A 14,781-nucleotide genomic window follows, 5' to 3' on the forward strand; every position below is an offset into this window, starting at 1 on the left:
AGGCTACTTATGCAATGCTGAGGACATATAGGCCCAGATTGAGGAGGAAACAGTCCTATTCCTTCTAGTTTCAGAACAAGATCTTCACGGTTTGGACATATCTTGACCTCACTCTTGCTCCAGACTGGATTCTCCAATTGCATAGCTTTCCAGCCATACACAAGCCAATATGTGATATGCAATAAATTTCTCCAGTGTGAGTCCCTGAGGTCATATGACAATATTCATGTTTAATATTAATTTGATTATACTTACATCTATTCCATATGTTCCTCTGAAAACATCCAGGACGTTATTAACAAAAGTCCCTTTGACATATTATCGAGAAACCAAGGATAACTTCTCAGTTAAAATATGTGTGGTGATGGGGAGGGAATGAGTTAGGGAGTTACAGCTGGGATACAAAGCGAATAAACTGTAATTAATATAAAAATTAAAATTAAATATTTAGTGATTGTTTTACCTTCAGAAATGATATCAGAGAGCCATTGGCAAAATTAATCTTACATAGCATAAGAAACATAAGAAAGCTACATGTTTCTAGTTCTAATTCTGACATAGAGTTTTCAGATTTTGAGGTGGATAAGTGTATAGAAATAGATTCCATAGTAAACAGTTAAAATCCGGTGTAAAGATCTTTACACATACAATTTTAGAATGGCTATTGTAACAGTTTAGAAGTTCATTGAAATGTGTAGAACACGGCTCTAGCTAATTTTGACATGCGATGCTTATTTTCTTTGCAAAATTTTATAATAATGTTTGTAAAATTAAAAAAATAAAATAAAATTAGGAAAAAAAAAACCCTACCACAACACAGATACCTTAAATATGAGTAATCCAGAAGGAGTCCAAGATGGCAGTGACCAGAGTGTACAGTATCTGAGAGGCACAGGATCCATAACTCTGAAATTGGTGAGTGGAGGGGCAGCTGAGGCCAGAACATCAACATTGAGGCTTCCTGGGTGAGAGGGGACAACCTGGGAGCTGGGAGAGTTTGGCTCCAGGCCACCCATGGCCATCTCAGGGGACTGTGAGTGATGAATATTCAACCCACCTGTACTACCCATTACCCCAAGCACAGGTACTTCCCAGCTCAGTGACTGAAAACTGCCCAGTCTGGCCTCCCACAGCTGCAGCTGTGATAAGGCAGTGGCTAGCCCAAGCAGAGGCCTCCATTCTCTGTGTCTGAGACTGCAGTGGCAGCTACACCAAGTACAGGCATCCCTGCCTGGTGACCAAACAGTGGACTGAGCTGATGGATCTCCTGCACGCTCATTTGCCCCTGCAGGCCCAAATCTGAGAGTAGAAAACACGGAGAACATCTGTGCTTTCTGATTAGGCCTGTGAGCAAATGAGTGCTCCTTCAAGTGAGTGCTTGCAGAGTCCCAGATCCTGGGTCCCTCTATGCTAGCAGCCATTCATCTGATCCTTTCCAACCACACCCCTACTGTGGGCAACATAGGGATTCTTAAGACAGTATTCTCATCATTGAAGCCCCTGTGCTGTGGGTCAGCCAGTGGAGTCCAGGCAAACAATTCCTGAAGCCCAAACAGATCGGAATACTAGGAGGACAGTAATACAGGCTGGTAGTCCACTGAGATATTCAGGGTACCTGCGCATGCACATCGCACCTGTGAACAGCTCCAGCACCCACACCCCTTCTTGAGTTTAAGCTCCACACATCCAGGCATCTATACACTCTAATACCGTTTTCCTCAAAGCACACTATTAAGCACACTCCCACACTTGTGCATATGCACCTGCCACCTTCCTCCCTTAACTACTGCTGAAACACCAACATCCACCCTCAAACCAGTGGACCTCTCTAATCTTCCTGAAGAATATTTCAGACACCAGAGACAGACTGACCCAGTCTGAAGAATAAGCTCCAGGAAAAAACAGCAAAGTTATGGATCATCAGATGACTAGAGGTTGGCATACGAACACACCCAACAAATATCAAGACATCATGGCTTCACCAGCAACCCCCAAAATAAATGAAAATTTTAATTCATCAGAAACACAGGAAAATTATTTTAAAGGTATGCTTATCCAGTTATTAGAGGCACACAAAGAGGAAATTAACAAGCTCTAAAAGAAACATAAGCAAATACAGCCAAACAAATAGAGACACAGGTAGAGGCACAAGTAGTGATATATAGAAAGGAAGTGAACAAAAAAAAATACAGGCCATCATGGAAAGACAGAAAACCACATACAAACAGATGAAGGAAATGATGGAAGACATGAAAACATAATTAGAATCAATAAAGAAAACACAAACATAGAAAACCCTGGAGCTGGAGAACTTAGAGAAAAGATCAGAAACAACAAAGGTCAGCATCACCAACAGAATACAAGAGATGAAAGAGAGAATCTCAGACGCTGAAGATACAACTGCAGAAATTCATACATCTCTCAAAGAAAAAGTAAAATCAGAAAAGTTCCAAACAAAAACATCCCAAGAAATCAAGGACACCATGAAAAGACAGAAATCTAAGATTAATAGGAATAGGTGAAAAAGAAGATTCCAGACTCCAAGGTCCAGAAAATATTTAAAAAAAAAAAAAACCTAAAAGAAAGTCTTCCCAACTTAAAGACATGTCCATAAACATGCCAGATGCCTACAGAACACCAAATAGACTAGACCAGAAAAGAAACTCCTCAGGTCACAATGTAGTCCACCCAATCTACAGAACAAAGAAAAGGTATTAAAAGCATCAAGGTAAAAAGGCCAAGTAACATATAAAGGTAGACCTATCAGAATCACAGCAGACTTCTCAACAAAAACTATGAAAGCCAGAAGGGCCTAGGCAGATGTCAAGCAGACTTTAAGGAACCACAGGTACCAACCAAGAATACAGTACCCAGCAAAGCTTTCAAACAACATAAATGGAGAAAACAAAATATTCCATGACAAAACAAAATTTAAAAAAAAAAAAATCTGCACAGCAAACCAGAGAAACAGAAGGTACTAGAAGGAAAACTCCAATCCAATGAAAACAACTACACCCAAGAAAACATAGGACACAGATAATTTCACAACAAAAAATAAAAAGAAAACAAGCAATGAATCACATTAACAGCACCAACTCCACAATAAAAGGAACTAACATTCATTGATCACTGTTATCTAGCAACATCAATGGACTCAATTTTCCAATAAAAAGACACAGACTAACAGAATTGTTGTGGAAACGGGATTCAACATAATGCTGCATCCAAGAAAGACACCTCTGCAACAAAGATAAACACTACTTCAGAGTGTTTATCTTTGGCTGGAAAAGTGTTTCTCATGTAAATAGACCCAGAAAACAAGCTGGGGTAGCTATCAAATAAAATAGACTTTCAAACAAAATGAATCAAAAAAGATGAGGAGGAACATGTCATTCTCATCAAAGGAAAACTCCACCAGGAGGACATCACAATCCTGAACATCTATGCCCTAAATAGAAGAGCACCTGCATTTATACACAAAACATTATTAAAGCTTAAATCACACATTGATCCCAAAACCTTAATAGTGGGAGACTTCAACACTCCACTCTTACCAAGGGACAGATCATCTAGACAGAAGCTACATAGGGAAATCATGACACTTACAGAGTTCCTAAATCAAATGGACCTAATAGATGTCTACAGAACTTGATACCCAAACTCAAAAGGGTATATCTTCTTTTCAGCAACTATTGGAACCTTCTCAAAAAATTGACCATATAGTTGGGCACAAAACAAGTTTCAACCAATATAAGAAGACGGAAATAATCCCTTGTATCCTATCAGACCACAATGGCCCAAAACTAGACCTCAACAACAACAGAAATAACAAAAAGCCTATATACACATGGAAGCTAAACAACTCTCTACTCAACGACAGCTTGGTCAGGGAAGAAATAAAAGAAAGAAATTAGAGACTTCCTAAAATTCAATGAAAATGAAGGCACAACATACCCAAACTTATGAAACACAATGAAAGCAGTGCTAAGAGGAAAGTTCATAGCACTAAGTGCATCCAGCAAGAAGTTGGAGACATCTCCTACAAGCAACTTAATAGCGCATCGAAAAGCTCTGGGAAGAGGGTGGGGAGAAGCAGACACACCCAAGAGGAGTAGATGATTGGAAGTAATTAATTAAACTCAGAGCTGAAATCAATGAATTAGAAACAAAGACGTCAATTCAAAGAATCAATGAAACCAATATCTGGCTCTTTGAGAAAATCAATAAGATAGACAAACCCTTTGCAAAACTAAAAGGCAGAGAGAAACTATTCAAATCACCAAAATCAGAAATGAAAGGGAGACATAACGAAGGACACTGGGGAAATCCAAACAATCATTAGGTCTTACTACAAAAGTGATATGCCACAAAATTTGAAAATCTAAATGAAATGGACAATTTTCTTGATAGATTCTATTTACCAAAATTGAATCGAGATCAGGTAAATAGATTAAGTAGTCCTATATCCTCCAAGGAAATAGAAGCATTCATCAAAATCTCCCTTCCAAAAAAATCTGACGGCCAGACAGTTTCAGCACAGAATTCTACCAGACCTTGAGAGAAGAGCTAGTTCTGATTCTCTTCAAACTATTCCACAAAATAGAAACATTACCAAACTCATTCTATGAAGCCACAGTCACCTTGATACCTAAACCACATAAAGACCCAACCAAAAAAGAGAACTTTTCAGACCTATCTCTATTATGAACATTGATGCAAAAATACTCAATAAAATACTTGCAAACGAAATAAAAAAACACATCAAAGATATTATCCACCATGACCAAATAGGCGTCATTTCAGGCATGCAAAGGTGGTTCAATATAAGGAAATCTATCAATGTAATCCACAATATAAACAAACTGAAGGAGAAAAATCACATGATCATCTCCTTAGACACCAAAACACATTTGACAAAACCAGCACCCATTCATGTTTAAAGTCTTGGAGAGATCAGGGATACAACACACATACCTAAACATAGAAAGACAATATACAGCAAGCCTATAGCCAGCATCAAACTAAATGGAGAGAAACTTAAATCAATCCCACTGAACTCATGGACAAGGCAAGACTGCCCACTCTCTCTGTATCTCTTCAACATAATAGTTGAAGTCCTAGGTAGAGCAATAGGACAACTAAAGGAGATCAAGGGATGCAAATCAGAAAGGAAGAAGTTAAAATATCACTATTTGCAGATAATATGATAGTATACAAGATGACCCCAGAAATTCTACAAAAGAACTCCTTCACCTGATAAACACCTTCAGTAATGTGGCTGAATACAAAATTAACTCAAAAAAAAAAATCAGTAGCCCTTCTGTATATGAAAGAAAAAAGAATGGTTGAGAAAGAAATTAAGGAAACTACACTCTTCACAATAGCCCCTAATAACATAAAGTTCTGTGGTGTGACTCTAACCAAGCAACTGTAAGACCCGTTTGAAAAAAAAAATTTACGTCTCTGAAGAAAGAAATTGAAGAAGATATCATAAGGTGGAAAGATCTTCCATGCTCATGGATCAGTAGGATTAACATAGTGAAAATGGGCATTCTGCCAAAAGCAATCTATAGATTCAGTGCTATTCTCATCAAAACACCAACACAAATCATCACAGACCTTTAAAGAACAATTCTCAATTTCATGTTGAAAAACAAAAACCCCAGAATTGCTAAAACAATTCTGTACAACAACAGATCTTTTGGAGGTATCTACATCCCTGATCTCAAGCTGTACTACAGAGCAATAGTAATAAAAACTGCATGGTACTGGCATAGAAACAGAATGGTGAATCAGTGGAATTGAATAGAAGACACAGAAATAAACCCAACACACCAACAGATACTTGATTTTGGACAAAGTCAAAACCATACAACAGAAAAAAGACAGCATCTTCAACAAATGGTGTGAGTCTAACTGGATGTCTACATGTAAAAAAATGAAAATAGACCCATATCTATCACTCTGCACCAAGTTAAAGTCCAAGTGGATCAAAGACCTCAACATAACACCAGACGCACTAAACCTACTACAAGAAAGAGTGGGAAAAACTTTGAACTCATTGGCACAGGAGACAGCTTCCTGAACAGAACACCAACAGCACAGGCTCTAAGATCAATAATCAATAAATGGGACCTCATGAATCCGAAAAGCTTCCGTAAAGCAAAGAACACTGTCGTCAGAACAAAACGACGGCCTACAGACTGGAAAAGGATCTTCACCAACCCTACATCTGACAAAGGGTTAATATCCAGAACATATTAAAAACTCAAGAAGTTAAACTGCCTTACCTCAAGAAGTTGCAGCCTTACCAGGCCACAGAGGAAGGCAATCCAGCTAGTCCTGATAGGCTAGGGTCAGAGGGAATATGGGGAGGATTTCCCCTTTCAGGGGACTTGGGGAGGCGCCTGGGAGGAGATGAGGGAAGGGGCTACAGCTGGTATACAAAGTGAATAAACTGTAATTAATAAAAAAATAAATAAATTTAAAAATACCTAAATAATTCCTAAATAATTTTTTAAAGTGAGCAATCTAGAAAGGAGACCTGTCTACAAGAGAATATGAGTATGATATCTAGCAGAAACAAGCAGCATTCAGGACTTAGTGTTATATAAGTGGAACGGTTTATTTCCCACCCATTGTCATTGTCATTTAGCCATATGTTGGTATGTATTTTCATGTTATTTCTTCTGAGACCCAGAACAAAGGATTGGATGCCTCTAAGAACGTTGTTTTAAAACTATAGGGAAAGGGGGAACTGTAGAGAGCTGCGGAATGCTATGCCTTAAAGATGGAGCTGGTTTCCGCCTTCCACCTTCCCGATGGTGAGTGCTCTCTGTCACGAACAATTCCACATTTGGCTAAGGCTGAAGATCTGGCTTGCTTCCATGTATGTGGACCTATCTGCATTGCCCACGTGGCATGCCTGGGTTGGCTACCCAGAGGCTATTTAAGCTGTGGGCTGGCTTTCCCCAGGGTCCGAGGATTGTTCAAGGTTCCTGAATAAACTGCATTAAAAAAAATAAATAAATTATCAATACTAAATACTTTAATAATTCAAAAAAAAAAAAAAAAAACTATAGGGAAGTGTGCATTACTGATAGCACTGACCACTCTCAGAACTTCAGCAAGAAGGCCTCAGGTATCGCTGCTCCCATTTCCTCAGATGACTCAAGTCACATGGCCAGATCTCATGTTGATGAGATATACAGTTCCCAAAAAAGTACAAATAGAGAATGAATACAAGAAAAAAATGTCTGGCGCTAGGAATAAATTAAAATAACACAGAGATGCCATTTCACCTCAATCAGTATATCTGCACTCAAGAAAACAAGTGACTTCCCAGCAAGATGGTTGAGCGGATAAAGGTCCTTGCTGTACAAACCTGATGATGTAAGTTTAATTCCTGGAGTCCTCATAAAGGTAGAGCAAGAGAACCAGTTGCACCAGTTTTCCTCCATAAGTGTGTCATGGCACATGTGTCCCAGTCCACATACAACACACATACATGCACAGAAGTATAAGAAACTACTACAGATGCTAGTAAGTGTACTACAGAAAAAGAAGACTCACACACTATTAGAAAGAATGTCAATCCATGTAATCACTACTAAGGTAACTTTTGAGTTTTCTTCAAAATCATATAATCTAGCTATATCATTCCTGGGCATATATTCAAAGGACTCTCATTCAGAACATTGCATAGATACCTGAACACCCATGTTTATTTGCAGAGCTATTCACAACAGCCAAAATAGGGAATAGTACTTAGTGACCAGCACACGATAAATACATAATATTGCATATATATGCATGTATATAATTATTCAGCCAAAAGAAAATTATGTAATTTGCATGAAAATAGAATAGATGAAATAAGCTAGACTCAGCAAAGTGTCACCTTTTTCAATGTAGAATCTAGATGTATGTGTGTGTGTGTGAGTGTGTGTGTGTGTGTGAGAGAGAGAGAGAGAGAGAGAGAGAGAGAGGGAGAGAGAGAAGAAATGTTAACTCTGGAGAGAAAGAAATTACTTAATGGAAGTGGGGCGAGGGGGAAAAGATTAGATAATAAAAAGGAAGTCAAACATTATAAACTTACCTGTAGGCTCTAGTATTGTAAAATATACATGGCAAGACAGGAAAGGGGGAGAGAAATTTGGAGAAGGGGACCAACAGAAGGAGGGGATGAGAGGAGCATCCAGTTAAAGTTTGTAATGTGTGTGTGTGTTTGAACTGCCATGGTAAAGCCCATGTATTATTGTGAATAACAAATTTGCATTGGAAGAGGTTGATAATGACAATTGGGAACACTCTGACAGTCTACACCATGCATTAGGAACTTTGCCCCGGCTAGGGTTTACTTTTCCAGATAACACCTTGAGATGACAGTTTTGTCTCTCCAACAATAAAACAAACTGATGCTTCAAGCAAATGTAATGATTCCTTCCCAAAGCTTTATTCACCTGTCTCCTAAACATTCCACGTCATCTTAGAGTTCTGTCTGTGCTAGTTACCTTTCTGTCTCTAAGATGCAATAACGTGCCCAAATGCAACTTAAGAATGAAATAAGTTATTTTGGCTCACAGAGCCAGAGGCACAGAGTCCTCAAGGAAGGGCTATTTTGGGATGCTAGCAGGAACAGGAAGCTTGACTAACCACATTTTATTTCCACACAGAAAGCTGAGAAAGTAGGGTTAGGCTCTAAGTCTTTCTTCAATGCTCACCCTCAAAGACACACTTCCTCCAGCAGGGCTCTGCTTCCTAAAGGCTTAATAACCTTCCCAGGCAGCACTACCCTCTAGGGACAAAGAGTTCAAATATGTAAGCCTGTGGGAGATGTTGTCTTTCAATCCAGCACAGATTGGTTGATTCAAATGATTCAAGCTTCCTTTTCAGTCTTTAAACACACTCTGGCAGGAATTTCTTTACATTTGCTTCCTAATCTTTATTTATTATTATTATTACATTTATATGCCACCTTTTCCTGTTACTATGTTTAGGAATTTGTTGTTGTTGTTGTTGTTTTAGTTTGGTTTTACCCTGCATTTCATCTTTTCTTTAAAAAAAAAAATACCAGCAACTATAATATTGTTAATAATAGCAATAATCATTGTTGTAATCCAATTCCAGGGATGATATCATACTAATCACCCATGGATTACATCACTGAGAGGAGCCCCACATGCCACCTTTTAACCTGGGGTTTCCTCCTCTATACTGTGTTTGTGTTTCCTAAACATCCCCATTCAATCCATGGCAAAGTATGTCCTATGATTTACTAGTATTCTGATTAAAATGCATGTATATTTTATAGAAAATCTGTATGAACAAGCTCAAAGAGATCAAAAACCTAAAAACCTAAAATTTTAATACGCACAGGTGTTCTTATAAGTGCATATTTATACATAATGAATGACTTTGAATACTCTTTTTTTCTTAACATGAGATAATAAAATGTTAATACACTATTACATAAACTTCAAGCACACTTAAATATCTGCATGATTCTGTTACATAAGAGATCTATGAATTATGAATTTATACTGCAATCTACATTGGCTTTAATTTTACTATTTGTTACAAATACTGTGGTAGTGAATTTTTTGTGTAGAAATGCTTTCAAAATCATTGCTTTTTTAAAAATGTAAAACAGGCTTATGAAATTGTAATATTTTAAAACCCTTAATAAATTTCTAATGTTACCTTCCAGAATGTTGTATAATATTGTATAATTCTATAAAAATATTGGGCAGTAAGTGAGATTGTTTTAATATCCTAAAAAAAATGAAGTTTTAAACTCCATTTTTTTTGATTACCAATGAGGTTGGATATTTATAAAACATCTCTAGAATTCACAATTTACAAATTATTCATGGATGTTTCCCAGGGACAAATGAAGAAGAAGCCCAAGTTTTCTTCCCCAAAACTAGAATCTGTATAGAAAGCTCATTTTGTGTATTCATGTTCAAGATTTTTTTCACTTATCAAATTATTTGCCAGTTAATCTGGCTTCAATTTAACTGACAATTAGTGAACATTCAAATATACTTAGTATAATAGTATAACAGCAACAATTTCAGGTATGAGAACGAATGTCAAAAAGCAGGGAACAATTAAGATAAGGAACCAAGTTTCTTCACTTGTGTCTGTGTGTACCCTCCCACTCTGTGTCTGCAAGTGTGTGTGCGTCCTCTAACTGTGTGCCTGTGTGTGCACCATGTATTTTCATGTGGTGAGTAGCCATAAGCAAGCGTTCCAAAGTCAGAGACCAATGTGACCAATGTGGGCGATAGCTATTAATTCATTTAATATATTTATATTTAGCTGATAATTAAAATACACCAAAGAGGCTATATGCTCTGTTCTGGTTAGGTTATATATATATATATATATATATATATATATATATATATATAGCCTTGGCACAAACCCAGACACATCTAGAAAGAGGGGATCTCAATTGAGGAACTGCTTCCATCCAGTTAGCTTGTGGGCATGTCGTGCAGGGCATTTTCTTAGTTGCTCATTGATTCAGGAGGGCTCATCTCACTGTGGGTGCTGTCACCCCTGGGCAGGCGGTCCTGGGAGGCATAATAAAAGTAGCTGATCAGGAGCCTGGGAGAAAGCAAGGAAGCAGCTTTCCTCCACGTTTCCTGCCTCTGCTCCTGCCTCTGTTCCTGTCCTGACTTCCATCAACACTGGACTGTGATCTGGAAGTGTAAGCCAAAACAAAAAACAAAAAACAAACAAACAAACAAAAAAAACCCTCTCCTCTCCAAGTGGCTTTTGGTCATGGTGTTTATCACAGGAATTAATATGGCAAAAAAAGGACAGAAATTGGTAACAGAAGCTGTTGCTCTGATGAACCTGTTCAGGTTGTTTCTCAGTAGGATTATGGGAACTTTAGAACTTTAGGCTAAATTGTAAACCAAACAAACTATTTCTTCCCCAAATTGTTTTTGATCATGATGTTTTATCACAAACACAGAAACCTAACCAGATTTCCTTGTTTTTCATTGCTGAGTAATATTCCATTGTGTAGATTATGTACCACAATTTCTGTATCCATCTTCAGTTGAGGAGCATCTAGGTTGTTTCCAGCTTCTGGCTATTACAAATAAAGCTGCTACAAACATGGTTGAGCAAATGTCCTTATTGTGTATTGGAGCCTTTTTTGGATATATGCCTAGGAGTGGTGTGGCTGGATCTTGAGGAAGCGTTATTGTTAGTTGTCTGAGAAAGCACCAGATTGTTTTCCAGAGTGGTTGTACAAATTTACATTCCCACCAGCAGTGAAGGAGGGTTCCCCTTTCTCCACAATCTCTCCAGCATGTGTTGCACTTGAGTTTTTGATCTTGGCTATTCTCATGGGCATAAGGTGAAATCTCAGGGTCGTTTTGATTTGCATTTCCCTGATGGCTAATGACGTTGAGCATTTCTTTAAATGTTTCTCTGCCATTCAATATTCCTCTATCAAGAATTCTCTGTTTAGCTCTCTTCCCCATTTTTTAATTGGATTACTTGGTTTGTTGCTTTTCAGCTTCTTTAGTTCTTTATATATACTGGGTATTAGCCCTCTGTCAGATAAAGGGTTGGTGAAGATTCTTTCCCAATCTGTAGGCATTTGTTTGGTTTTGATGATGGTGTCCTTTGCTTTACAGAAGCTTTTCAGTTTCATGAGGTTCCATAAATCATGAAATTTGCAGGTAAACAGTGGGAACTGGAAAAGATCATCCTGAGTGAGCTGTCCCAGAAACAGAAAGATACACACAGTATATACTCACTCATATAGACATATAATATAAGATAAACCTACTAAAATCTGTACATAAAAGAAACTAATCAAGAGGAAGGACTCTGACTAAAACGCTCAATCTCCATCCTGAAAGGCAAAGAGGATGGACATCAGAAGAAGAAGAAAACAGGAAACAAGTTAGGAACCTGCCACAGAGGGCCTCTGAAAGGCTCTGCCCTGCAGACTATCAAAGCAGATGCTGAGACTTACGGCCAACTCTTGGGCAGAGTGCATGGGATCTTATGAAAGAAGTGGGAAATGGTAAGATCTGGAGAGGACAGGAAGTCCACAAGGAGAGCAACAGAACTGGAAAATTTGAACACAGGGAACTTTCCAGAGACTCACTCCAACAAAGTACCATGCATGGAGATAACCTAGAACCCCTGCACAAATGTAGCCCATATCAGTTCAGTGTCCAAATGGCTACCATAGTAATGGGAAGAGAGACTGCCTCTGACATGAACTGATTGGCCTGATCTTTCATCACCTCCCCCTGAGTGGGGAGCAGCCTTACCAGGCCACAGAAGATGACAATGCAGCCTCTCCTGATGAGATTTGACAGACTGGGGTCAGAGGGAAGGAAGGGAGAACCTCCTCTATCAGTGGACTTGGGGAGAGGCATTCGTGAAGAAGGGGGAGGGAAGGTGTGATTAGGAGGGCAGGAAGGTAGGGTTTATGGGGGGGATACAAAGTGAATAAAGTGTAACTAATAAAAGTTAAATAAAAAAAAAAAACCTAACCAGAATACATTCAAAAAAACTCTTCCAAGATTCATAGTTGTAATCATTGAAGAATTTAACTTTAGAAAGAGAGAGAGAGAGAGAGAGAGAGAAAGAAAGAAAGAAAGAAAGAAAGAAAGAAAGAAAGAGAGAGAAGGGAGGGAGGAAGGAAGGAAGGAAGGAAGGAAGGAAGGAAGGAAGGAAGAAAGAAAGAAAGAAAGAAAGAAAGAAAGAAAGAAAGAAAGAAAGAAAGAAAGAAGAATGATGGAAAAGGGTGATATACTTGATAGACTTGAGGTGAATTAGGTATGGAAAGTTACAATGGTCGTTGTCTAACAATTACTTTGACTCTTGTTCTAAAACAATGTAGTTTATCAAGATTGTTGAGATTATGGAAGTACTTTGAACTCTCAAGCATCTTCATATTTATGATTTCATCTCTCTTGAAATTCTGAATTTTCAGAATATGTGATTTTGTGGGTTAAATTAAAATGTTACTCACAGATACTATAAATTTTCATCAAAACATGATAGGGCAGAATCAACAAACAAAATTATTTTTGGCATCCTTTAAATACATACATCTTGGTTGGTGATGACTCTGATATTTAAAGATAAATTCGATTGAAATATAATTATTTAAGAAATGCAAATAAAATCCAAGTAAAAATTACTCTATGAACATGAAGTAGGCAGTCTCTACAAAGAAATCAACTATTGTTAAAAGGAAGAAGTTAAACAGTATCAACTTTTTAATCACGACCCAATAACAGTATGCAAATTTTAAAATATCATTACAACCTAAAATGAAGGCATTCTAACTAAATTATTAGGAGATTTTATTAATGGTATAACTAAATTACAAAAGTAGTGTTATTTTACAGTATAACAAAATGATTGTTAGTTGAAATTGGCCAAGGAAATCATAAAATGACTGTGTGTAAAGCCCTCAAAATTGCTTGTGTGCCTACTAGAGTCCATCTTATTAGCTAAATTAAAATAGCAATAATTGAAATATACACAGATCAGTTAAAATTGACTTTAGAAATTTAATCTTAAACAGCAATAAAATATTCAAGAGAATGATATAGGAAAACCTTATAATTTTTTTATTTTTTAATGTTAATTATAGTTTATTTACTTTGTGTCCCAGCTGCAGCCCCCTCCCTCATTCCCTCTCAATCCCACCCTCCCTCCCTCATCTCCTCCTTGCCCCTCTCTAAGTCCACTTATTGGTTAGGTCCTCTTCCCCTTCCATCTGACCCTAGCTTATCAGGTCCCACCAGGACTGGCTGCAATGTCCTCCTCTGTGGCCTAGTTAGGCTGCTCCTCCCACAGGGGTGAGGGGCTGGGGAGGTCAAGGAGCTAGCCATAGAGTTCATGCCAGAGACAGTCCCTGTTCCCCTTACTAGGGAAGCCACTTGGATACTGAGCTGCCATGGGCTACATCCATGCAGGGGTTCTAGGTTATAACCATGCATGGTCCCTGGTTGGAGAATCAGTCTCAGACAAGCCCCTGTGCCCAAATATATTTGGTCCTTGTGGAGCTCCTGTTCTCTCCAGGTCTTACTAACTCTCTCTTCTTTCATATAATTCCCTTGCACTCTGCCCAAAGTTTGGTTACAAGTATCAGCTTCTGTACTGCTATGTAGTCTTTCAGAGGCCCTCTATGGTAGGCTCCTATCCTGATTCTCGTTTTTTCCTACATCCAATGTCCATCCTATTTGTCTTTCTAAGTAAAGATTGATCTTCTTACCCTGGGTCCTCCTTCTTGTTTAGCTTCTTTAGGTGTACAGATTTTAGTATGTATATGCTGTGTTATCTTATAGGTCTATTATCCACTTATAAGTGAGTATATACCATGTGTGTCTTTCTGCTTCTGGGATACCTCACACAGAATGATCTTTTCAAGATCCTACCATTTGCCTGCAAATTTCATGATTTCCTTTTTTTTTTAATTGCTGAGTAGTATTCCCTTGTGTGAATGTACCACAATTTCTGTATCCATTCCTCAGTTGAGGGACATCTGGCTTGTTTCCAGGTTGTGGCTATTTTTTTTTTTTTTTGCCGGGGGTTCTGCATTTATCATCAATAATTATCTTATAATCAAAACACCTTTTTTTAAGTGTAATTTGAGTATATATATATATTTTTTTTTTCAATGCAGTTTATTCAGGAACCTTGAACAATCTTCTGACACTGGGGAAAGCCAGCCCACAGCTTAAATAGCCTCTGGGTAGCCAACCCCAGCGTGCCTCGTGGGCAATG

At 38.0% G+C, this 14,781-nt stretch overlaps 1 protein-coding gene across 1 annotated transcript in view; it reads left to right on the plus strand.

Moving 5' to 3' along the window:
* Window positions 1-14,781, plus strand: part of Ccdc178 (coiled-coil domain containing 178) — a 330,861-nt gene that overhangs the window by 88,223 nt on the left and 227,857 nt on the right. The window lies entirely within an intron of this gene.

The sequence above is a fragment of the Meriones unguiculatus genome, chromosome 2, assembly GCF_030254825.1.
Source record: "Meriones unguiculatus strain TT.TT164.6M chromosome 2, Bangor_MerUng_6.1, whole genome shotgun sequence".
Taxonomy (NCBI): Eukaryota; Metazoa; Chordata; class Mammalia; order Rodentia; family Muridae; genus Meriones; species Meriones unguiculatus.